The sequence below is a fragment of the Chrysemys picta genome, chromosome 24 (assembly GCF_011386835.1).
Source record: "Chrysemys picta bellii isolate R12L10 chromosome 24, ASM1138683v2, whole genome shotgun sequence".
In the NCBI taxonomy this organism is placed as follows: Eukaryota; Metazoa; Chordata; order Testudines; family Emydidae; genus Chrysemys; species Chrysemys picta.
In genome coordinates, this window is record NC_088814.1 from 9,497,781 (window position 1) to 9,525,322 (window position 27,542).

Genomic DNA, 27,542 nt, shown 5'->3' on the forward strand with positions numbered 1-27,542 from the left:
GGATATCTGAATGTTGTCCATTGTCTCAGATATTTGAGGCAGGCAGAGATGCCGCCACTGTGAGGAATGTTGATGTGTAGGGAGATGACATCCATGGGGGATGGGATGAGTAACATTAATAAGAGTTTCAGAGTAACAGCCGTGTTAGTCTGTATCCGCAAAAAGAAGAACAGGAGTACTTGTGGCACCTTAGAGACTAACAAATTTATTAGAGCATAAGAGTAACATTTATTATTAATAAGAGTAACATTTCTCTCACAGTAAAGAATTTTCTGTAGACTTTGAAGATAATATAAATACGTTGGTTTAACTTAATAGCTAGCCATGGAAAAAAGAGCAGGAAACAGGCCAATGGCTCGAGATTCCCACCCATCTGCCAACACTTAAGAGACAGTGCAAAAGCCATTCACTTTGATGTTCTACCTCTGACCCCATGTGGAGCTCACCCAACTGGTTTTGCACAGCAGGGTCCAAGTTTATGAATACAGGGAACAAACACCCAACTGATTTAAAAGGGCACTCTGTCAAGCAGGGAAAAGACACAGTTGAGAGAGACAATGTAACTACTTTGGGTGACTAAATAAGGGAGGCTTGCCTAGGGATGATAAACTTCTGTATAAGACAGACATCTGTGTAGAGCTTTTGTTGTTTGAAAATATTTTCTCTTATGTTATGCTTTATTCCTGCTATTAACATTAAACAATACTTTGGTTTAAGAAGGCTGTCTGGTTACTGTATTCACCACTGGGTACGGTTGATACAAAGAACCCAGTCTAATAGTGAGAGTATAATGTAATGTCAGCCCAGCAAAGGTAGAGGCATGAGGCCTGAGACTTAAGGGATTATACTCTCAGAAACCAGAAAGAGTTCAGAGATGCAGCTTTCCCCGTAACTGGGACAACAATATGAGGTACGGGGTAATATTTTGGCCTGCAGCATCACTCGTACATGGAGAGATAGCATTCAGGTCTACATCTGTTTACTCTAACCCAGGTTTTGTGTTCTCCATGCTCTTCAATACCTGAGAGACATAGAGAAGCAAATGTGTAAAAAGTTGCTTAGGCTCAATCCTGATAAGATGCGAAGCAAGATGGCAGATTGAAGGAAGCATCTAGAGGTATGGATAGATATTTGAAAAAGCATCTTCTATATGAGATCTATGTCTAATGTCACTGATTTCAAACTGGGATCCTTGATAGAACAGTACAGTCTGATGGAAGCATTTCACCTTTCTTGACTTGTGGAAGTTCAATATATAAGAAGGTTGTGTTAGCTGAAAATATAGCGCAAGCTATTTGCTTATCAATTTTGTGATCTAGTTTGTGCTCACTCTCACCATAAATTATATTTCCTTTTTCTAATTCTTGCTGTTTGTTCCTGGGGTTATACTCCCCAGGTTGTGGCAGCGTGTTATATATCTCCAAAAAATCCAAACCTTTGGAGACTGCTACCTCTTGTGAATCACCTGAATTTGGTATGCTTTATCTATCAGACAGCATAAGACAGACCTATTTGTTTGCTCAAGCTTTTTACTGGGCCTATACATTTAATTAAAAACAATTAATAGATTTTTTTGTTTTGTTCTTTAAAGAGCTGGTAGAAAAGTTATTGATCCTTTACATTGAAAAAAGTTTAAATTTTTAATTGAATATTTTGATCACTGAGACCTGCCCTGGAGTGACTCAGCAATATGCAAAGTAAATTGCTCTCACAAAATAACCGTGCCTGAATTAAACTTGGTTCTCCCACAAATTCGTGCAGAATTCTAATTTTGTTCCAGGCCTAACTCAGACACCATCAGTTAGCAGTTGTGAATTATGTTCTCAAAACAAAAAGGACTCACTTATTTTAGACCTCCCAGCCTTACAATCACTAGCAGCTTGTTGGTTATACTCAGCAATAAAACTGCTTACAAATGTCCATTTTGTCTCTCCCAACAACAATAATCAGTATTTTTTAAATAGTAAAACAGTAACATTTTCTATTAAACCTATGATGACATATGACTTATTGTAAGTCTAGAATGTACTTAGATAAGGTTACAGATGGCTCAGTTATACAGTTTACACAAGTGAAACCACAGGACAACTCACGGAACTGAATGCTGTAAGAAGACAGTCAAATTATTACTTGCTTCATTAGGTAAGTAGGCTAGCTACCACAAGCTGTTAATAGACAACCAAAAGTAGAGTTTTGGAAGGCTACTAGTTTAACATGATTTAGCATGATTTTTTTTTCCACCATACATAACCCTTAAAAGCCACCTTTAGTTTGGATTTTTAATCAAACTTCCCCCTTTATTATATTTATTCTAAATAACTCATGGTGACACTGTCTGAGTGCACATGTTCTCATTTTGTAAAAGAGAGACTACTTATAAGTAAACAGTAGACATAACATTTCCAGGAGGGGAAAGGAAATATAGCAGACATTTGAATTTCAAAACAAGTCAGCCTGAAAGTTAAAAAAAATAAATTACTAGACCAGATGCTAGCTTATTGTGGAGGAAACAACATTTTCCACCTCAGCCACAATCATCAGAAATTTTAACATGTATTCTAGTACGGCATGTATTTGTCTGCTAGTTTTGAGGTAGTATTCAAATATAAATATTTAACTAAATTTTGTAATTAACAGGCAATCTAGCCAAACACAATTAGCAGATTGCTCTTTTAAAACACAGCAATGGCAATGATAAACAAGCAACAAAACCTTTTTAAATAAATTATGGATTTATAATTCTCATTACCCCAAAATATAACATACAAACTGAACAGTGAAAGAAAAGGAAAAATACAGCCCATGAATAGTTTAAACCAAGTGTATTCAAGCATTTATGAATACCATCTATAATGTATACAAGTATATAGAACTTGCTTTCAACAGCTGCCAGATTGAAACTTTCCATGCTCATATAAATTATTCAAAATTTTAGCCTACACTCTTTTATTTTTAAAACGGTGTCCAAAAACCGAGCAAATGTTAAGGGAGACTACCTAATTACATGAGGCCTAGTAGCTCATCTCTACAAAATATGTTCACTATCACCATTTTTGAGCACTCTTCCTACACTTGATACTTTGATCAACGTAACAAATTTAAACAATAGCAGAGTAACCACGATGAGGTTGGTTTACCATACTGGCAGTATTAAGTTAGAATGCACATCTCTGAAGCTTCATAAACTTTATGGTAACAGCAGCCTCTTGGAATTAAATGTTTTGTCCTGCATACTGCAACCCCTTTTGCCTACAGCATGAGATTGGAACAACTTGAAAGTCTAAAGGATATATTCGAAATTCTCACTAGTCCATGCAGTGCAACAAAATAAAATAGAATTTAGAGAGGAAATATTCAGGAACTCTGAGAATGGAAAAAGCAAGTTGTGTTGATTGTGTGCAATGCAGGACATGGGGGGAGCCAAGAACTTTTTATTATAGCTTGAAAAAAAAGAAAAAAAAAAAAACCCAGAAGGATTAAAGATCTAAAAGTAGGAATCACAAAGTACATAATTTTTTAAGAAGCTTAATGTCTAAGAAGTCATATCTTGTAGCCCTGGTATAATCTAGAAACTCCCTAAAATGCATTAGAATATGGCTTTGGACACTTAAACATCAAAAGAACAAGCCAAGAGCTGGACCTGAGCAAAAATGCACACTCTCCTACAAAGAGGTGTGCTCCTCTCTGTGGTCAAAGACAAAATTACCTGGACTATGGTACTGCTAGGTGTTAATATGAAACACACCAGAAGCTCAAAACAAAAAGGGAATTATGGTATCTTAAGAGTACTTACCTGCTTGAAAGGAATCGTGAGGCTTAATTCATTAATGTTTGTAAGTACTTTTTTAAATTTTAATAATTACTTACATTGCAGTAGCACCTATAGTCTCCAAATGAAATCATGGATCCATTGTTTTAGGAAATGTACAAACATATAGTAAGACCTGACAATCCGAGACCCTGATCCTGCAATCTCTTATGTGCAGCCAGAGATCCACTGAAATAACAGGTACAGAGATCCGCCCATGTACAACGCATTGCAAGATTGAGACCTTAATGTATATAACAACAGATACAAGGTGGGAGGAAAGGGAGCATTAACCCAATTTTACATATGTGAGCTGAGGCAGAAAGTTTAGATGATTTGCGCAAGGTCAGAAAGAAAATCTGTGGAAGAAGCAGGAATTTAACTCAGGTTTTCTGAATCCCAATCTAGTGTCTTAACCACAAGATCATTCTTCTACTTGAGGCTTCCAGATTCTTTGATGAGAGGTGTAACAAGTATGTACAATCTTAATGAATAGGCTAACCAGTGTGACACAGAAACTATTTCCATTGCCTTCAGAGCAATTCAAGTTGCCAAGCACCTAAGCTGGATTTGCAAAGTATGAAGCTGTTTCACTGGAGTACGCTGGCAACCTCTCTGCTGGGTCCTATGAGTTGCAAAATTTGAATGTTCTTTGGATGAACTTAATAAAAATGAAGTGAAATTCCATGCAAAACTTTACATAAATTCAATGTTAGCATTGACATTTTAAATATGTCAACAGGAAATTTAGTTATGATTCTCACAACAGTCTTACTATCTCAAACATATATACACAACCATACATTGAACAGGACAGTAAAATAAACTACTACAGATGTACAAAAGGGCTGATTATAATTGCTGTAGGAGGCCTAAACCAGATTCTTATTTCAGTTACTATTCACTGGTGTAAATCCAGTGGAGTTACTCCTAATTTAGAACAGTGCACATTAACTGAGATTGAAATCAAGTTCCATGTTTTGGGATCTACAGACCATTGTATGTTTACTTTCTCACTTTAAGTCATTACAATACATCCTATGCCAACTGAACTAGTTAAAAATCAATCATTCACTCATTTTTAAAACACTCAAGAAAAAGAAGGTAGCGAGATCATGAGTACATACTGTAATCCAACTCATAATGAAACAATGGGTCAGATCCTCAGCTGGTGTAAATTGGTATAACTACACTGTCTTCAATGGAGAGACACTGATTTACACCAGCTGGGGATTTGGCCCATATCTTTAAACCAATGTAGCTTTCTGTATTTAAAACACTTATTTTAAATCTAATTTCTGGAGAAATAAAATCTATCAGGTAAAAGACAGCAAAAAAGTTGCAATACATTTTGCGTAATGCTGCGTAACTGCTGTTAACTGCTCTTAGAATGATCCATTCTAGGCACATGAGTGTTAAGAAAATATTTTTAGCTTTAACAAAATGAAGTGACAAAAATAATCCTCCTCTGAGAATAAAAGATAGCTCTTTGGGTGAGCAACAGAAGGAGAAGATGGAAAATGCTGACTTTCTGAAACTGAAGGATAGCCGACTGGTCTTAGTCCTTCCTTCCCTTTCCCTCCCCTCCAACCATCTCTTCAACCTACAGATCCAACTCTAAATATGTAGTGTGACACATTTCAGTATTTGAACAAACAATTTATGTTCCCTTCAAGATACCTCTTATTATCAGCAATCTCATTCAGTGTGTACGGCCTCATCTTATTTTGGAGTACTACATCCTAAACTGAAATGTTCATGAGATATCCTGTGATAAGTACCCTACCCAATGCCACCATATACATATTTTTTAAAACATGACACACAGCTTGATCACAACAAAAGGCCAAATGGTCCACCAAAGCTTATCACTTTTAATTTTTTTCAGTGTCTCTCTTTGCTTTAACTCTGCAGCCTTAAAACTCCATTTTTGGGGGGGGGGGGGGGGGAAGAGAAGTTGTCTCTTGAAATCTTTTATATTTAGTGTCAGTGGCTTTCTTCCAGATGTTCACTACTCTGCAATACAGATTTCCTGACATTCCTGTTTACTTTTTAAAAGACCACTCTCCCAAATACTTACTTTTAAAGTTCAGTATAGCCCAGTTACCTCCATGGCTGCCCTTCCACAGAAACTCCCCAAGCCTTATAGCCGAGTGGCCGACACACCCCTCTCTCTCTCTCTCACACACACACACACCATTTGAAAGCTTATTATGTCTATTTTAAAATTAGGTGTGATATGGAGCTGTCAAGTGGTGCCATTAGAAATGGGGAGAAACAATGACACCATCAACACATTACAATGACCACCTTGAAATAGCTGCATTCATATAGTCTAATGACTCCCTGTATTATTTCAAGGCTTAATATTGGATTTCTTTGTGACCTCAAAAGCATCACATCAACAATCTAAAGGGTAAAACAAAAATCTAATAATACCTTTATACAGGTACCACTGAAATGTAACAATAAATGGTGAAAAGAAGAACAGGAGTACTTGTGGCACCTTAGAGACTAACAAATTTATTAGAGCATAAGCTTTCGTGGACTACAGCCCACTTCTTCGGATGCATCCGAAGAAGTGGGCTGTAGTCCACAAAAGCTTATGCTCTAATAAATTTGTTAGTCTCTAAGGTGCCACAAGTACTCCTGTTCTTCTTTTTGCGGATACAGACTAACACGGCTGTTACTCTGAAATAAATGGTGATCTTTCTAATCAACGTCACTATCATCTGGTTAATCATTATGATCTCTGTCCAGAGTGTGTGGGTTATCACAGTCTTCACTGTCTTGGCATGTACACACTTTGTGCAAGAGAGATGGTTTTGACCATATAATAGTTGATCGTGCAGTGACCTCTACTGGTACAAGCACAAGATCTTTTAGAGGCTCCGATGCCATTGGGCCCTTGAAGAATACAGGAAGTAGTTCATCCACATTTTTCCATTCATGCTGCTATAGTGATCCAACAGGTATGCGTGAAGACATCCAAATCTTTGCTTGCCAAGATGCTCTTTTGATATGTTTTTCAAAACTGTCCTCACAAGGTTGCAGTTTGGGCAGTGACTTGTCCTTTTGGATGGTTAGATTGTGGTGCAAGCAGTTCAGATCTCTGTGGGTCTCCTTTTCTTTCTCATTCTGATTATACAGCACTGCTACCAACTTTCTTGCTACAGAAATTGCAGCTTTTCCATCACGCTCTCCCAGTTTGTCATTATCACTTAAGTAGTAAACTCCCTTTGTTTTGCAGCATTAAACAGAGATTCCCCCGTCCCCCCTCCCCCATACCAGTTAGGGATGACAGAGTCACATCCTGTTAATGCACATAGAGCAGAAAGCATGTTGCAGAAGTCAGGAGTGAATGTGGCACAAATCGCACTCCCATGTATGAAGCGATGTTTGTCAGTTGAGCTGGTAATGCTTCCTGTTTCAATCCACGTTATGTGCTCCATTTTTGGCCAGGAGTGAATAGCAAGGACAATATCATCTGTACCAGGTGACCTAATTACTATGGTTCCTTTGACATCAAACCATACTGGCACATACAGGATGCAGAAGCATCCTTATAGCTGCTTCCTCTTGAGTACTGTACAAGTCGTGGGCTTCTTCAACACTGCAACAAAGTGGTAATTTTCTTTAACATTTTTGTGACCCCTTAACATGGGTCTCAGTTTCCCCTCTGTGTTGCATTGTTACTGGGTGGGGGAGGAAGGGGAGAGAGACTTGTTTGCTCTCAGGACAGGCTAAGAGACCCAGGTATGAATGATGTCTAGCTGTCTGAGCCTGAATGAGTCATTAAAAAGGAATGATCAAGGCAGACCCCATATCAATAGAAAATCTGAGAAGACAATGGAAAACACAATCACCAACAACTCAGAGGGAGATGGATTTCCCCACCTATCAGCAGGGAAGTTGAGCAAAGACCCCCATCTCGAGAACAAAGGACTGGGAAGCTGTAAGATGGGGGGGGGGATCAGAGTTGGCTGCTGGAAGGAGTCTGGTGCTCTCACCTGGCAAGTGATCAAGGAGGACAGACTGAGAGGGACACAGAGCCAGAACAACAGGGTTCACTACAGGTTGGTTGGGCTCTGGGGTAACAAGAATGGTCTATGCTTTAACAAGAGTTTCTCAAATGCAGCCACCATAGCCAGATGTGGCCACCAGGGGCTTTTTGTGCAGCCACAGCCTCCTTGGTGGTGATTGGGGGGCGCAAAGCAGTGTTAACAAATATACAAATATCACTTTTCACAGAAACAGACTTACTAGCTAGCAAGTGTTTAAAAAAAAAGCAACCAAAAAAAAAACCCACAAAAGAAACAAGAACAAAAAAGGCAAGAACATGGAAAGCACATTATTTGTTTCTATTCTGTTTAGCTCCAGTAAAGAATAGAGACATCTGCACATTATTTTTATTTTTGAGTCTGCAACAAAAACCTACATAAATAAATTACATTGATTTGGATATGTATATATGTATTTGTTTTGCCTAAAGTTAATTGAGTGTTTTAGGAAAAATTGTCAGAGCAGCCACTAGCAGGAGTTGGTGGCCGCACTCTAAGGCCATCAAAACATTTCTTGAGACACTTCCTTCATTTCTCTATACTAACCTAAGGATTTCCTGGATCTTATCATTACTCACTGATACCTATAGTTTTTCATGACTATTGGCCATTTAGATTCACAGCTTAGGATAAGTATGCACCCTTGGTATTAAGTCTGAACCTCATTAAGCACCTAGATGCCTTTTACCTCCATGACCCTTGTCAATCTGGTACAGAATTGGATATGGGACACAATGCACTAGTAGCTTTGGCAGGGAATCTCATCTTATGCTTATAATTTTAGATCTAAGAGCTTCCTTCAATCCCACTGATCATGAGGTGTTGACTAACGTGCAGACTACAGCAAGAGTAGATGGTAGTTCTCAGGGGTAGCTCTGTTCTCTCCTTGCAGAGTGCTCCTAGAGGGTGGTGTGGAGCAGTTGCTCTCTTCGCTCAGGGCACTGTTGTGGAATTCCACAGAGTTCACACCTTGTCTCTCCTAATGTTCAAAATAGATACAGTGCCTTTAAGATGTTTAGTAAGGAGGTGTGTGCTGCAGCTATTTCAATATGATGTAAGCCCTCTATTTTGCCTGATGCAGTGAATGCTGCTGAATACTTGGAACCTGTTTTGGGGAGAGATCAGGGCACAGATGAGAGTTGGATAGCTGAAGCTCAATCCAGTTAAAACTAAAGTGATGCTGGTAGATTGGGGAATTGCATCTAAACGATATGGTGAGAATAATTTAATTGCAGGTGTATATCCTCCATTGTGTTCATATTCATAATCTGTGGATTCTGTTGGATCCCCAAGCTATTATTATATGATCAAACAGCAGCCATTCACTGGAATACTTTTTTGTCTCTGGCTAGGAAACTGCTCCAGTTTTTTTTTTTTTTTTTTTTTTTTCCAGATGTGGGCCTTGCTACCGTGAGTTATGCCTTCATCAACTCAAGATTGGATTATTATACTGTGCTCTACATGGAGCTTCTAAGTGTTCTTCTAAAGTTTCTTTAAAATTAATTCAATTTGTCATCCAAGTTGCTGTGACGGATCATGGGTCTCAAACACAGGACTTCAGGACCCTAAGCAACCACTACTCAGCAACTCATTGGTACCTGGAGGGAGTGTTGGCTGGTGGAACTTAGCTCAGTATAGGCACCACTCATGAAGCTCCCCACTGGAGGAGAAGTCCAGCCTCTCTGACTGGCTCAGACTCACTATTTAAACCAGAATGAAACACACAAAGTTGTCTGAGCAACTAGGTGAACCACTGGCCGGGTGCTACACTGGACCCTACCTGCTTGTCTGACTGCTTATTTATTCCACATTTTAGCTATCTCCCTACGGCATGAATGGGCAAAGGGTATGCAGTTTCTTTCACCACTTACCTTCTGTAAAAAAAAAAAGCATGACATCATAACTTGGACAGCAATTGGTCTGTTAAAGTGTTCAATTGACAACAACGTATGCATGAAAAATAGCAGGCGTTGGTACTGGAATGAGGCCAGCACTCCAAGCCATGGATACCTCCACGTGGATATAGTCTCCCTAACTGATAAATTACTAAATTGCAATTTATCCAATTACATATGAAGCAAAACTATTCCATAGAAATGAACTGTACATTTATATTTAGACACATACTACACATTACACTATAGAATGGTTAAATGTTTTTTCTAAAAATCTCATACTAAAATCAATGTAGCCTGCATTAAAATACTCTCCCCTAACACAACCTACTTCAGAAACACAAACTTCTTTGTGAAGCAGTTAGGGTTGCTAGAAACGTAACATACCTGACCCAAGCTCACAAGAGGAAGCAAATGAAAAGTTAAGCAACCTTTTCTCCTTACTCACAGACATATACCTTACCATTAACACAATTACTATACACCACAGATCATGTACTTCAACCTTAAATCTACCCCTGCAACCTTCTCTTCTCCACATAGCCCTTTACCAAACTACCTTCTCCTAACATTATTATTTGTGGACTTTTGGTATAATAGTATGTTGTGCTGAGAAAAGTTTGGTAAAGGGGTTGATGGAAGACTGGTCTCCTTAGAGCATATTTAATTCCCTTACTTTTCTGGGTTTAAGACAAGTATGTTATGTTTGTAGTGACTCTGCTTCACAACGAAATCTGTATATTAATTTGCTAGATTATTTTAAATAGGAGCATGGTGCTGACTGAAGGATGGGATGGACTTGTGGGGTATGTTTAATTCCAGATATTGACAGGGAAAACTTCATGCACCAGCAATTGGTAAACATGAATAAAGCTAAGATTTTTTCAGTTATCTGTAGTAAAAGTCAAACAGGTCACAGGCAATAAACAAAAAATCACGGAGCCCATGACTTGTCTGTTACATGGGGGGGGGGGGGACAGCCCCAACTCCAGCGGCTGCAGTGGGGGTCGCAGCCACAAGGGGGACACAGCCCTGGCTCCAGAGCAGGCCCAGCTGCGAGACAGGGGTGCACAGCCCTGGGAAGGGGAAGGACATGGCCCTGGGAAGCCGCAAGGGGGGCACGCAGCCCCAGCTGCAGCCTCCAATGAAAGGGCCCCACCAAGCCCAGGACACCGCAGAACTTGGGCGCGCGGACGTGCCTGCAGTCCCGCCAAGCCCAGGACGTCGCAGGGCTGGGACACATGGCCCCGGCTGCAGTCCCACCAAACCCAGGACACCGTGGGGCCCTCCCCCAGTCCAATGCTGCTTCCTTTGTTCTTGAAGTGTCATCGATGCCAGGGGTAGAGAGAAAGGGAGAGATAATTTGGGGCATCTGCTCTCCCTTCTTATAGTTCTTTCCCTTCTTTGAAAATCATCTCCAGCTGAGGATCAGAAGACAGAACGTCTGTGTGGACGGGAACCCCAAGCTGTTTCTTTGTCAAGATGTAGATTTTTCACCCGTCAGCTAGCCTTTTGTAGTTTGTGAGCGCTCTCCAGATTTGGAACATGTCTTAGTAATATCATACAGTAGAATCTTATAACTTTACATACAATGTTGCCACATATATTTTACCAGGACAATAATGCTTAGCAAATTATGAGTTTTCAAATGATGCCTCACAATGCATACTTTGTACAAAATCTATCAATCTTGTAAAAGGGGTGAACACAAGGGCACAGACTGTCCCAACAGGCTGCCCAGAAGCTATAACCTTCTCTATTGCATCGTATCCACACGGGTCAGATAGGTCTCTTTCTGCAGAGATGCACAGGAGTTATACATTTTAAGGACAGAAGAGACCATTGTGATCATCTAGTCTATCCTTCTGTATAGGACTTCTCTGAATTAATTCCTGCTCCAAGTCCAATAGCGATGACTGAACTAGAGCACATCTTTTAGGAAAGCATCCAAACTTGACTTAAAATTTTCTAATGATGAAGAATCCCCCATACCTCTTAGTAAGTTGTTCCAACAATTAATTACCCTCACTGTTAAAAATCTGTGCCTTCCTTCTAGCCTGAATTTGTCTAACTTCAACTTTCAGCCATCTTGTTACTGTAAGTTCATTAGGGCAGGGAACCATCATCTTGTTTTATGTCTGTACAGTGCCTATGACTGTAGATGGGGTCCCAGTCCAGGACTAGGGCTCCTAGGTGCTACTATAATTCAAATAATTAATAATATTATGTAATTTCTGTTCCCCACATAGTACTTACAGACCATGGCCAACCCACCTCCTAATCTTCTTCTCTGATAAATTTAAAAGCTTGAGCTCCTTGAGTCTAGTACTATAAAGCACATTTCCCAAACCTTTAATCAGCCTTGTTGCTTTTCTCTGAAACCTCTCCAATTTATCAACATCCTCCGTGAAGCAGGGACACCAGAACTGGACACACAGTATTCCAGTAGTGGTCGTACCAGTGCCAAATACAACCTCTCTCCTCCTACTGAATATGCCCCCATTTAAACATCTGAGGATAGCATTAGCCTATTTAGCTACAACATTGCTTTGGGAATTCATGTTCAGCAGATTATTCACCAGAAAGTCCAAGTCTTTTTCAGACTCACTGCTTCCCAGCATAGTCTCTCATCCTGTAAATATACCCTATATTCTTTGTTCCTAGATTTATACATTTACATTTGACCATACTGAAACATTGTTGGACTCTGCCCAGTTCACTAAGCAATCCAGATCACTCTATCAATTACCTGTACTCTTCATTATTTAACACTCCCCCAATATTTGTGCCACCTGCAAACTTCAGCAATAATAATTTTATGTTTTCTTCCAGGTCATGGATAAAAATATTAAATAGCCTAAGGAACAGATCCTTGTGGGACACCCTGAGAAACACACCCACTCAATGAGGATTCCCAATTAATTATATTTTGAGATTAGTTAGCCATTTCTAAACCACTTAATACACCTCTACCCCGATATAACGCGACCCGATATAACACGAATTCGGATACAACACGGTAAAGCAGCGCTCCAGGGGGGCAGGGCTGAGCACTCTGGTAGATCAAAGCAAGTTCGATATAACGCAGTTTCACCTATGACGCCGTAAGATTTTTTGGCTCCCGAGGACAGCATTATGTCGGGGTAGAGGTGTATGTGCCAAGTTGATTTTGTATCATTCTAGTTATTTAATCAAAATGTCTTGCGGTACTAAGTCAACTGCCTTCCAGAATCCTAAGTATATTACACTAACACTCTTACCCTCTCATCCAAACCCGTAGTCTCATCCAAATGATACCAAGTTATTTTGACAAGACCTATTTTCCAAAACCCATGTTGATTAGTATTAATTATATCACCCTCCTTTAATTCTTTATTAATTGAGTCCTGTATCAGCTGTTCCATTATTTTGCCTAGGATCAATGTCAGGTTGAATAGACCTATAAGTACCTGGATCATCCCATTTACCCTTTTCAAATACTGGCACAATATTAGCTTTCTTCCAGTACTCTGGAACTTACTCAGAGGTATTAAAAATCAACATTAACAATCCAGAGAGCTCTTTGACCAGATCTTTTAAAACTTTTGCATGCAAATTATCCAGAAGTTCTGATTTAAGAATGTCTAACTTTAATAGCTGCTATCTAATATATGTCACTGTTTGAAAAGTGGGGAGTATTTCATCATCATCATCACATCATTTGAATACATCATCTGGCTTTGTCACAAATACTGAACACAAATATCTATTGAACGCTTCTGCCTCTTCTGAATTATTATTGACAATTCTACCATTTCCACCTACTAATGGACCAATAACCTTGTCAGGGTTCCTTTTGATCCTGCTATACTTTGGACTCAGCCTGGGATACAAGTACGTATCCGAGGGAGAGGGGGGTGTGAGCAGGCCTTTTATAGAGGTGGCAACAGGGGAAAGGAGCTACAGCTGAAGGCCCCTTACGTACTGCCAAAGCTGCTTCTTGCACTGTCAAGATGGCCTCTCCAATCCTGACTGGCTTTTTTTCCCTACCCTGGGAAGGGGGGTTGATATAATCCCACCCGCATTGGGTTGTGAAAGAGTCCTTTTCCCCCATACACACCCAGCTGAGATCCCCACTGAACCCAGATCTTCCCTTTTGCCTCTGGCTTTTCTCATCCTAGGTCTCTCTGAAGCCTTCAGGAGGACCAGTCACTGAAAACACCTCAGAAAAGAAAGCAGAACTGAGAGGATAATCTCTCCAAAACATCAAATGCAGCCCTGAGACATGGCTGGGAATTAAACCGACAAGTGATTAGCCAAGCTGTTAGTCTAGTATTCGGTAATCAAGTTTGGAATTTTCCTCAGAAAAGCTCTGCAACAGGGAGATGTGGCTGGGCTGCCTGCTGCTATGGAGGCAGCACAAACTGGAGGAAGCTTTTAGTGTAGATAGTAAAGTACGATACTAATTTTGTGCAAATTTTATTATAAAATTAATCTTAAGTTATATTAATCAGTAACTAAAAACAAGCTTGTTGCTATTTACAACCAGAGGAAGAGTTTAGAACTCTGCATGATTATATTTTTATTTAACTCAATTTTTATGCCACTTATCTCTAAGAAATAAGACAAATAAAGCTCAAACAATAATAAGGAAGATCGTTTCATGCCACTTTTCCAAATCTATCAGGTCAGAAGAACTAAAACTGATAGTTCTGATAAAGGAAGACTGTATTACACCTCTCGATTAATAAAAGAATAGCACAGACATGAACATGAAAAAAATACAGGATTTCCATTTTATTTGAAGGAACAGTCTCACTGATTTAATAAATAAGATGGGGGAAGCGGGGGCTCTCCTACCTTGAAATGTGAAATTGAGTTAAATTTCTAAGTGATGATCGCCTTCCTCCATGTGCCAAAAATCCTGCAAGACACAAAAAACAACAAAATTTAGTACGAACATTCCATTTATCTATCTGGCAAACTACATCTCACATTTTTGGAATTCAAAATTAAACCCAACTGTAGAAAGGGTACATAAAGTCACAATAATATCATCACATGAACAGCTCACAGCTTTCTACGGGGTATTAATGTATCAGCTATCACCTCTTAGTTCTCCTCACCATTAAAATTCCATAGTTGTAAATCTTTAACTGATCAAAATTAATTTTGATCACCTGGAGCACTTTTTTTCACCCTCAACGATTTTCATGTGAAGAACTGAGAAAAAGTATAATGTCGTTTCTTTCAATATATACACTACAGTGTAATATTTAAAAAGAAAGCACTTTATACCATTTTTTGCAACTACCCGTAAGTATTTTTTTTTTGTGCGCACTACTAAGCTTTTTGAGCTAAACTCCTGAAGACTTTACTTAGTTTTTATTCTGCTCTTCTTCGAGCCAATTCTCACTGAAGGGGAGTTAAAATTGAGTCGAAAATTTCAGGATTTAGTTTTGTTCTTGTATCAAGTATGTACAGTAGCTGTTTAATTAGTTCATCAGTCCACATCACCTGGTATCTTTGAAAAGGTCACAAATATTGTACTGTATTTTGAAACATAGTATAAAGTCTATGGAAAGATGTTTTATCACATATATTAGTATTGTGATGTGTGCAGAATCCTGCTTGTTGGCATCTACTGGGACATTATCACAGAAGGCTTCATTGATATACCTGTTGCTGTTTAGAACAAAAAAGTTGAAAGGAAGAAGAGAGGTATAAACAAACTAAAATTAATTGACAGTTAGGGTTGTATCAGGACACATTCACCAGCTCAAAAACTGAAAAGCATGGAAATAAGTTAAGAGACAAGTCTCCTGCATTCCTTGCCACTGTCACAATGCCTTCAACACTGACAAATAACACATTCCAACACTACATAAGGCTTTCGTTTCCACCTCCAACAGATTTCAAGAAGCAATACATACTGCAGCTTCATCAAACTCACACTTTAGTGCAAAACCTTAACAGGGGCTTCTCAGATGCTCTTGCACCAACATTTTGGCACATCTGACAGTCACACATTCCATACATTTGGGAAGTTATTCTGCCTTAACATTTCTGAAGTTACCAAGCACCTTCCCATCTCCAACCTCCTATTCCTGAGCAAAATAACTGAGCAAGTCATAACCGCTAAACGCCAACATGTGACATCAGCCAACTTCCTGGATACCTTACAGTCAGAGTTCAAACCAGGGCACAGAACACAGAGAGCTACAGGTGCACTAAAAGATGACCAGTTCTTCTAGCCAATGACAGGATCTCCACTTTTATGCTGCTGGACTTCTCTGCAGCTTTTGACACATTAGACCACTAGATACTGCTAACCTGCCTACATGACAGACCAGAAACTGATGGCCCAGCACCGAAGTTGTTCCTATCATTCCTCTCCAGCAAAGCCCATAGTGCTTAGGGGTAACTGTTCCTCCTCTATAAAGACCCTCGCCTGTGGTATTCCATAGTGCTCTATACTATCCCCTCTTCTCCTCAGTATCTACCTGAGACCACTAGAAGAGACGAAGAACTACCATGGGCTCACCTGCCAACAATATGCCAGTGACTCTCAACTATATACAGGGATTCATCAGACGCCACTTACAACACTTTTCAATTGACTACCTGTTTTGCCCCACAACGCTTGTTTCGCCCTTACGACGCTTGATTTGCATAAAGTTCGCCTGAAATCACTTCCTGGTTGCATCATACTGGTATAGAGCTGGAAGGGGTCGCTTCTGATTGGTTTCGAGGGAGCAGGGTAGCTTTTTGCCGGGTAGGGTTGCTGCTTATTTTTGATTGGCTTCCAGCCCCAGCCAATCCGAAAGCTTGAACAGCAATTGGCTGAGGCTCAGCATGTGTGCCATTCTCCTTGGCTTTCTGAGCCTGTGTTTCCAGCATTCTGAGCAGCATATGTGAGTTTGTGTGTTCATTTGAATGCTGTTTACAAAATACAGTGTACAGTAAATACACTGATATTGCAACATTAGTCATCTATAATTAATTTAGTACAAAAATCTGGGTTACTGTGGTGAAAATAGTGTATCAAGCCTTGGTTCAGGAACCAATCCCCCCCTTCATATAATTGATTCCTATGGGAAAAGCAGTTTCGACTTACAACATTTCTACTTACAATGCAATTCTGAGGAACAGATTGTGTCATAAGTCCAAGGACTCCCTGTATCTCATTCACAACTAATGCAACTATGACTACTACAAGATGTCACAGTGCCTATCAGAAATCAAAGAATTTTGGACTTAAAGCAGGGATACAACTTCTTTACTCTGTACTATAACAAGCCTGACCCATGGGGAAAGGAGACAAAGTCTGCAGGAAGTCATCTAGCTTGTACGTAGAAAGGCCCACGGCAGATACAGGGAATGGCAGACTTAATGACAGTCAGAGTCGGAGATGTTTCCATCTCCATGGGCCTTGGCCTTGATTGGCCAAATTAAAGGGTTTTTGAATTGCTAGCTCTATGGGGCCAGAAGGGGGGGGAAAGGCAGCTATGACCATTAGTGGTGATAACCATGAGGGAAATGCTGCAGGATAACAAGATCTCGGAGACGATGATTACATTTAGTGGAGTAAGGTGACAGCTGTAATTGTGAGTGAGTAGCCCCTTTCCTTTTGTTTTGATGCTAGTTCCAGAACTCATTCAGAGGCACCAGACAGCTGTAATCATTAAAAGCTAATTTGTTCTTCATCCTATAAGTGATCGCTTTGTGCCTGATTTCTCCAACTCCAGTTCCAACCCATCAAACCCAGAACTTTCTTTCATCTGCATCCACCTGCCACTCAGGGTCCCTAGCCTTTCCCCAGGGGAAGAGGGAAGTAACACTATAAAAAATACAGCACATCCACTCCTAATTAACAGCACTTATCTCAGAATACAGAACACATTTTCTGAGGCTTTACAAGTAAATCATTTGATCAATTTATCCATTAAAATTAAATAAAACTATGTCCTTTAAGAAATTAGCCTTCTGTGTCCATCTTTTATTTGTCCTGAATCATCTTAATAATGGAATAATGCAGACACTCCAAACTTTCAGTGAAAATAAAATTAACTGAAATCTTGTGCATATGCTATATTTGAAGAAATGAAGTTATAATTAAGCTAAGTTATTAAAATTGTATCTAATTTATGCTTATATCAGGAACAGTCAGGTTTAGGTCCACAGTAATGGTAAATTAAGTGGGGGCTATTGTGACATCAGAGTTACTCAACCAAACACCATCCTTTCTCTAAAGCTAATTTTCATGCAATAATTCTATTGGTTGAAATTACTCAGCAGTATGAGGGAGACTGGGCGCATGTCAAGTATTCTCATTGTTAGATTAGTCGTCTCCACTGTCATTACTCGTTAAAGAGTCTGTGGCTACATGCCAGCTTGTGCATCAGCACTTGAAAGGCTTGCCAAGTCACTGCTTCCCTGGTTCACTGTGCATTGAGGCAACACTGCCAGGGGAACTGAGGCAGTAGTGCTGGGGGAGCTCAAAGCACAGACACACTGGGACTCAGAGGCTGAGTGCTCCCTGCCCCCTTCACATACCACCAGCCTCATTAACACGGTCCTCTAAACCAGTACCACTGCATCTTCATTGATAAAAAAGCTGCATATTTACTGCTCATTAGATGGCTCTCTGCAAAAACAGTGGAGATAAGGCACTTTATATTTACAGCAAGACAACTAAGTGGGGTCAGTCATGCACAGAAGATAGAATGCTGACCTCACCTCACTGCCTTCACAGTAAAACCTACAAGCGCCTTCTCTCCATTTAGGATTTCCAAGTGAGGAAACTATTGCATGTTAATTATCTCACTGTAAAAAACCCACCTTTGTATCAGTAATGACAAACCCTAAGGCAGAGGTTCTTAAACTGTGGTCCATGGACCACCAGTGGTCCGCGAGTTCCATTCAGCTGGTCCACAGATAGTTCCCTCTAAGATGCTAGCCTGGGCAGCCACACACAATAGAATGAAAGGCCACCCACCTAATTAGGGGAGCCACGCAGGTGTGGCTCCATTAATTAGGTGCCTGGACCCTGGAGAAGGTGAGATGCTGGCCTTGGAGGGAATAGAAGGGTAGGTGGGAGGGGGCAGTGGGGTGAGAAGAGGGGGTGGGCGGAATTTCAGATGTGCATGGCTGTGGTGACCAGAGAAAGAGGCAACTTTCCACAGCTCCAGGGCTGTGGCTGCTGAGGAGATATGGCCCTCTGTCCCAGCTTTAACTCTGTGGCTGCTGTGGTGGGAGAGAGACCCCTCTCCTTCCCATCCCCAGCTCGGAGGCTGCTGCGGTGGGGGAGAGAGGGAGACCCCCCCCCCCTTCTTCCCAGCCCAAGCTCGGGGGCTGCCATGGCGTGGGAGAGAGGGCACATCCATTGCATTATAAAGGTAAGACTACTGATATTAAAATGAGTTGTGTGCTTTTATTTGTAGAACAAAAAGAACTTTTATTACTATTAAGGTTTTTTTATATAGTGCTTTATCCAAAGGGCTTTACAATAGTTAGCTAACGGTACAAACAACATTTGGAAAGATCATTAAGTGGTCCACCGAGATCCTCAGCAATTTTCAAGTGGTCTGTGGAAAAAAAAGTTTGAGAACCACTGCCCTAAGGGGTGGTCTACACTTACAGTGCTGCAGTACTTAGTGAAGACACTACCTATTCTGACGGAAGACCACCTTCTGTTGGTGTAGGTACTCCACCTCCCTGGGTTGGGATAAATGTATCACTTGGAAGTGTGGATTTTCCACATCCCTGAATGACTTCGTTATAGGGACAAACTGATAGAATAAACCAAGCCTAAAACTACTGCAAATTAACGGCCAGATGGACCAGTACATCTCATTGGCTTTGATTTTTTTTTTTTTTTGTGATGCAAAGCAGCTCTAAGGCGAGCGCAATTAGCTGATATAGTCTGGCTTTGATGTAACTATGATTCTTCCCTTGCATTTTTAAAAAGTATTTAAGTAGGGTTACCATATTTAAAAAATAAAAAAAAAGAGGACACTCCACTGGCCAGATCTTTCCAATCTAAAACCTTTCACCAAAAATAATTTAAAAAAATATATTTGGTAATAGTTTGAAAAAAAACACACACTGTGCTATACCGTCTTCTTAGACAGTGCTATGTATTACTGAATGTCATAAAAAGTAGCAATATTTGTAGTAATTTTAATGTATAATTCATGTTGTAATGATCCAGGGATCTCTTAACTCAGGGAAACAGAAACAGTATGTGGGTTTTGGTTCTCTTGGCACACTTAGTCTGAACTAAAACATTATATGCAGAATCAATTTAACATTAACAACAGTTCTCTCTAATTTTCTGGGAAAGAAGAGAAGAGGTTCTCAAACCAGCTTTTCATAAAGAAAAACCGACTACATTTGGTTACCTTTATTTTACAGCAAGCCCCTTGAGTGGCATATTTTATTCTATTAGAGGGTTGATTTAAAACAAAAACCAAAAAAACACCTGCAACATATATTCATAATAGAGTATTATTAGTCTGCATGAATACAAGTGAAGAATACAGAAAATCAACAAGCTCTAATTCTTTACTGAACTTTATTTGTCTGGAAGGTTTGAGTAACTTCTAGGCAATATAGAGAAAGCTGCACTTCATGAAAAATATATTGATGACTGGCAGCAAATAACAGAAAAACTGAGTTTGATAGTGTCATCTTATGTTCTTAGTTTTATCTGCATCTCAAAACCACTGTACAGTTTGGCAGTGTTAAACAGAGGGCTATAATAATAGTAAGTGCTACAGATCAGTATGCAGTCAGGTTCGTAAATAGAGCTATGGGGGGAACTTTGCATAGTTTCAAACCATACGCTGCTTGTCTCCAGCCAGTGCTTCTAGTTCCTGACTTCTATGATTACTAGGAGACAGATTCCATAACTTAAAAATAAATCAGAGGGGTAGCCGTGTTAGTCTGTGTCCACAAAATCAACAAAGAGTCCGGTGGCACCTTAAAGACTAACAGATTTATTTTGGCATAAACTTTTGTGGGTAAAAACCCCACTTCTGGCCATGCATCTGAAAAAGTGGGGTTTTTACCCACAAAAGTTTATGCCCAAATAAATTTGTTAGTCTTTAAGGTGCCACCGGACTCCTCGTTGATTTTTTTAAAATAAATGATCACCAATAATACTGGGGGGAAATGTTTGTATATAAATTATATGAAATAGTCAGTTTGGCCATTTTAAAATGCAGTATTTTGTTATTGTAGTTAAATGTTAAAGTAACAACTTATATTTCCAAAACAATTTAAGAGAATTTATGTACTATAGCTAAAATAGCAATATACAATAATATTTTTCTTGAAATATCTCCCAAATTGTCTGGTCATTCACGACCCTCCAAGACATTTGCTCTCCACAGGAATGATACTACTGGAGAAATCCGGGTTAAGACTTTCAAATGCTGTGGTCAAAGCATTTGAAACAAACACCTGTAATTGAAGGAGACCAGATTGCACCCAGATCTAACCAGGTTCAGACCAAGAAAGGCTTTCCTTATCAATCACCTCCATAAAAAATCCACAATCCCAAGAAAGCAAGCACCTTTTAAGCCTCTTTATGTCTTCTTCATAACTGTTTGCCACCACTTAGACAGTAAGGCAATAGGAGGTACCTTAAAAATAGCTATAAGATAGAGGGAAGACAGCTTTCTTCTTTAAGGTGGTGGATGCTTCACAATTTGATAACTGAAAAGCTTAACAATTTATACCATTTTTTGGATAACTAAAGATATTTCTTTTAAAATATTTCAGCAGCTTACTATCATTGGTCTACTTAACACCTCATAATGCAATAACACATTTTCAGTTTTGTATTTTACAGTACTAGTTAATCTATAGTTTATACTTCATACATAATGAGTGTTGATGACCCATAATTTGCTTGATGATATTTCATCTGTATTCAGAGTGTAGTTCATGAATGTTCTCTGCAGTGAGTCTCTAAACAGTGAACTTCCATCCACTCATAATTACATTACAAATCTTTATGTGAATGCAGCAGCTCTTAGTGAGCTGTCAATAAAATCTGCACATTGCTAAAATGCTTTTATTCCTTAAATGTCTATAATCCTCTTTCTAATTATACTTGTAGATTCTGCACTTTAATTAATGGTATGAGACTTCTAAATTCTGAAATGTTGTATCTCAACAAGTTTGCTGACAGAATATTAAACAAACAATTATGAACAACTCCCTCTCTACCCCTTCTTCTCTATTTAAAAAAAAAAATCAGTCACATTGTTTTACAATCTGAACCATGCTACCATGTTACAAGGCATGATTCAGATATATGCTAATATTCTAAAGCCTGAGGGTTTTTCCAATTCACAGCATATCAAAACATTTTCTGGTCACTAAACAAAAGCCAGGCCCCATTTCTGGTTCTGTTTTTCCAAGAAAATCTTCTTAGTCCGGGTAGGTAGAAGACAGCAGCCCAAATTCTTTGACTGCTTCAATGGCTCTCCATAAGTCTCCAAATCCAATTTAAAAAAAAACAAAAAACCCAACTCTTGTTTTCAGAGCTCTACATAAGTTTACTCTGCCCCCTTTCATTGCCCTTCTATCTACCTTCTCACTCTGCTCCTCCAGCCTTGGCCTTTCTTATCTCAGGAGTTGCTCATAAAGGCCCATCTGTGCCAAGTTTCTACTTTTTCTTTTGAGATACCATGCCACTTTTCAATCTCATCTTAAATTCTCTGTTCACTTTAGCCTAACATGAACACTGAAACCCTGCCCATCTCCCTCTTCATTCCATTATTGAGTATCTCCAATTTTATCTGCAAGGATATTTCCATGGATCTTCTACTTTTAAATTTTAGCTCTTCTCTTTACTCACTATCATCTGACATTTGTTCCCCTTTCTGCCAGTTTTTGACTTCTACCTAAATCTAATACAATTCTTGTTACATTTAAAATGCCTAATCATCAGAAGGGGGAAATGTATTCTCATACTTACTCAACACCATCCATTAAATATGGTTAAAGCACTTTCAGATTGCATCTCATAACCACTTTAATACAGTAATGTAGTATTACACATTAAAACATTTACATTAAGCTATCACTGAAAAAAAACTGCATAACCATATGAGATCTGTTAGTAAAACCAGTTATCACAGTCCCTTACACCAATATATTGTTTCTTCAAAAGAGGAAGCAAACTTAAGCCTTGTCTACATGGAAAATTTTTACCAGTTATATCCACATAATTATTTCTGTATAACTCCCTGGTGACATTCTTAGTCCAGTATAAGACTAGTTTAAATTCACACCTTAGCCCAAGGGGTCTCGCAACAAATTTTTTGGTGGCCTCAGAGTGTGACCACCAACTCTTGCTGATGGCTGCTCTGACAATTTTTCCTAAAATACTTAATTAACTTTAGGAAAAACAAATAAATATGCACATATACATTTCCAAATCATTGTAATTTATTTATGTAGGATTTTTTGCAATAATAAAAATAATGTACAGTTGTTTCTATTTTTTACTGGACCTAAACAGACTAGAAACACAAATAAGGTGCTTTGCACATTCTTGTCTTTGTTGGGTTGTTTTTTTTTTTTTTTTTTAAGACTTGCTGGCTAGTAAGTTGCTGCTGTGAAAAGTGATACTTGTATGTTAATATTACTTTTCACAGTCTCCCAGCTAGCTACTAAGGCTATGTCTACACTACAGACCTTACAGCAGCAGAGTCGTACCACTGCAGCTGTGCCGCTGTAAGGTCTCCTGTGTAGCTGCTCTATGCCGGCGGGAGAGGTTCTCCTGCTAGCATAATTAAACCACACCAAGGAGCGGCAGTAGCTATGTTGGCAGGAGCGCGTCTCCCACCAACATACCGCTGTCCACACCAGCGCTTCTGTCTGTGAAACTTTTGTCGGTCGGGGGTGTTTTGTTCACACCCTGTTCGAAAAAAGTGCTAGTGTAGACATAGCCTTAGTCTGCTGTGAAAAGTGATATTAACAAACATACAGATATCACTTTTCACAGCAGGCTTACTCAGCCTTGGCATGCCACGATACCAATTAAGCCCTGAATGGTGAGGTGGATAGAGAGGCAGCAGGGCCAGGGTGATAGGGGATAATGAATGGGGGCCTGGGGGAAGCAGCGGGGGCCGGGGCAATGCTCTAAGGCTGAGCCTGGGGCCAGAGCCCACTGCCACATGGACAGGGGCTGGAGCCCACCACTGTGCAGCTGGGGAACAGAGCCCAAAGCCCTGAGACAGACCCCAGTGCCTGGAGATGGAGCCTGAAGCCCTGCAGTTGGAGCCTGCCGCTTGCCACCACAGGGCTGAAGCCTGACTCCACCACTCCTGGGAAGGTGAGGAACTGACTGGCTGCTTGCTCCTCCAGTGTTTGTCTCCCCAGAGGGGACAAGGCTCAAACCCTGCTGGAGGTCCCAACGGAGGGACTGCTGCTGTCCCTCCTCCCCCCACAATCATCATCTAGGAGGCTGTGGCAACAAGAAAAGGCTGCATGCGGCTATGGTGGCCGCATTTGAGAAACACTGCCTTAGCTTATATCAAACAAAACAAAAAATTTCCAGTGCAGGCAAGGCCTTGAGCCCCAATAATCTGCATGGAAAAAAGAGTTTGACCACACGGAGAAAATTTCAGGAGTGGGGCCTTAGTTTGGAACCGACTGTGCTACCAGGTGGATATACACACACAGGCCCCTTTGGTAGTGGAGGCCAGAGCTCACTTAGAATAGTCTAAGCATAGCCACAGTGCAGCAATGTAATTCAAGTATCTTGGTATTATTTTCTTTGAAGAATCTAATATATTCTTCTTCACATACTGCATTATGCTGAGTAGAGGAAAAAAAGAAATCAGACACACACTTCCCCAAAGTACTACTACTAAATAAAAACACCAAAAAAAAAAAACCCTCCCCAAATTAAGGAAAGAAAAGAACTTTAAAATTATAATTAAAGTCATCATATCCTGCAGCTTTCTTTTTCTTCACAAAATATTATATTACTTTTACTTGCAAGTCTACTTAAAATTAATTACTGAACACCCTCACTAGCAAAAAAAATGTCAAGATGAGTGATTCCTCCAAGGGCCCATAGAATTTTCTCCCCCCCCCCCCCCCAAAAAAAAAGTTATGAAGAAGTATTTCCAATGAAAGGAGGGGGAAATGGACTTCAATGGTTCATTCAAATGTGCAATTTCAAAAAAACGCACTTTCATCTTGTCATAACTATAAAGGGAAGGGTAACAGCCCTCCTGTGTACAGTACTATAAAATCCCTCCTGGCCAGAGACTCCAAAATCCTTTTCCCTGTAAAGGGTTAAGAAGCTCAGGTAACCTGGCTGACACCTGACCCAAAGGACCAATAAGGGGACAAGATACTTTTAAATCTTGGTGGGGGGAAGGCTTTTGTTTGTGCTCTTTGTTTTGGGGGTTGTTCGCTCTTGGGACTGAGAGTGACCAGACATCAATTCAGGTTCTCCAAATCTTTCTGAACAAGTCTCTCATATTTCCAACTTGTAAGTAAACAGCCAGACAAGGCGTGTTAGTTTTTATCTTTGTTTTCTCAACTTGTAAATGTACCTTTTTACTAGAGTGTTTATCTCTGTTTGCTGTAACTTTAAACCTAAGGCTAGAGGGGATTCCTCTGGACTCTAAGTTTAATTACCCTGTAAAGTTATTTTCCATCCTGATTTTAAAAAGATGATTTTTACCTTTTTCTTTAATTAAAAGCCTTATTTTTAAGAACCTGATTGATTTTTCCTTGTTTTAAGATCCAAGGGGTTTGAATCTGTATTCACCAGGGAATTGGTGAAGAGTCTCTCAAGGCTACCCAGGGAAGGGAATTAGCACTTTGGGAGTGGTGGCAGCGGACCAGATCTAAGCTGGTAGTTAAGCTCAAAAGTTTCATGCAGGCCCCCACATTTGTACCCTAAAGGTCAGAGTGGGGAAGCAGCCTTAACACATCTCTATATAAATACAAACACACTGTGACAAAGTTCCTCCTCTATCTTGGTGGGTCCTGCACTTATTGGCAGATTTTCTTGCCTCAGAGATTCACCATGTGGGTTGGGGAACAGCCCAGAGACCTTCCCCTCTGGAAGAACCCACAGTCCAGGTCAATTGGGAGGTTTGGGGTGAACCTGGGCCCGCCCTCTACTCCGGGTTCCAGCCCAGGGCCCTGTGGACTGCAGCTGTCTATAATGCCTCCTGTAACAGCTGCATGACCGCTACAACTCCCTGGGCTACTTCCCCATGGCCTCCTCCAAACATCTTCCTTATTCTCACCACAGGACCTTCCTCCTGGTGTCTGATAACACTTGTGCTCCTCAGTCCTCCAGCAGCACACCCTCTCAGCTCCTTGCGCCTCTTGCTCCTAGCTCCTCACACACACACCACAAACTGAAGTGAGCTCCTTTTAAAACCCAGGTGCCCTGATTAGCCTGCCTTAATTGATTCTAGCAGCTTCTTCTTAATTGGCTCCAAGTGTCCTAATTAGCCTGCCTGCCTTAACTGGTTCTAGCAGGTTCCTGATTACTCTAGTGCAGCCCCTGCTCTGGTCACTCAGGGAACAGAAAACTACTCATCCAGTGACCAGTATATTTGCCCTCTACCAGACTCCTGTACCCCACTGGTCTGGGTCTGTCACAACACACACACACAGTTTTTATCTTACGTGAAAAATTATGGCTCATGAAAAATGGTGTAGCCCTAGAGACAAGAGTTCAACATCCAAAAAATAGATCACTGGCTCACCCATGTGCATCAACCAGACCTTGAGAGATCATCTCTAGGAAAAGAGAGTAGTGTCAGTGACCATGCTCATTCTCACTTTGGCCATCAATGAAGAAGCCAATTCATGTCAATTAGAATTTTTGTGATTTGAATATGTGAGGTGCTGATGATAGTCCAAAAGGAAGTACTGTGTACCGATAATGATGGCCCCCTACCACTAATCTGAGAAACTTCCTGTGGTTTGGGAGTACCCTGACATGAAGTGTCCTGAAGTTTAAGGGCAACAAGCGAGTGGTTGTGATCCTGGGATGGAAGCATTGATGCCAGGGAAACCATACAAAATCTCACATACTTGATGAACTTGTTGAAATTCTGAGGTGTCCAAAATGCGTCCAGGCTGCCCTTGGATTTGGGAATTAGAAAATACCTCATGTAAAAACCCCTTCCTTGAAACTGCACAGGAACTCCTTTTACAGCTCCTAAGGAGAGAAGAGTCCAAATTTCTTGAACAAGCAGAGACTCACGAGATAGGTCCCTGAAAATGGTGAAGGCAGGAGAGTGGGAAGCGGGGCAGTAGAAGAGAATTGAATATTTCCATCTCATGGTACATAGGACTTACCTGTCCTTTATGGCCTCCCAAGCACCTAAAGAGTGGGATAGTCTGTTCCTAAACAGGGGAAATAGCCACCAAACTGCAAGTGACTGAACTGTTATCCTCATGGGAACCGCCAAAAGGGAGGTTTCCCCACAGATAGCTGGGTATGAGCCTCCTGATTGGAGCCAGAGCTAGAGGATCTCCTTCTCTGAGGTCTATGCTTCTTTTTCCAAAAATCAAATTGCCTGGGTGGATAGACAGGCTGTCTACAGAATTGTTGGGAGTACTAAGGATTTGGAGGTCTATGCTGTCATACCTCTGAACAGCATACTAACCCACAGAATCCCCCCTACCAGCACTACAAAAAAATGGATTCTGCGTGGACTCCTCCGGACGGTCGAAACAACAGACTGGATTTCTACATAGATTGCTTCCGTCAACGTGCAAAGGCTGAAATTGTGGAAA

At 40.3% G+C, this 27,542-nt stretch overlaps 1 protein-coding gene across 1 annotated transcript in view; it reads right to left on the reverse strand.

Annotated features, from left to right (window-relative positions):
* The window catches only part of TANC2 (tetratricopeptide repeat, ankyrin repeat and coiled-coil containing 2), a 508,124-nt gene extending 481,785 nt beyond the window's left edge, over positions 1–26,339 (reverse strand). Inside the window, 2 exon segments of the mRNA XM_065577500.1 lie at positions 14,604–14,667; positions 26,036–26,339. The gene's annotated coding sequence lies outside the window, so the exon portion shown is untranslated.
* Positions 26,340–27,542: the final 1,203 nt, after the last annotated feature.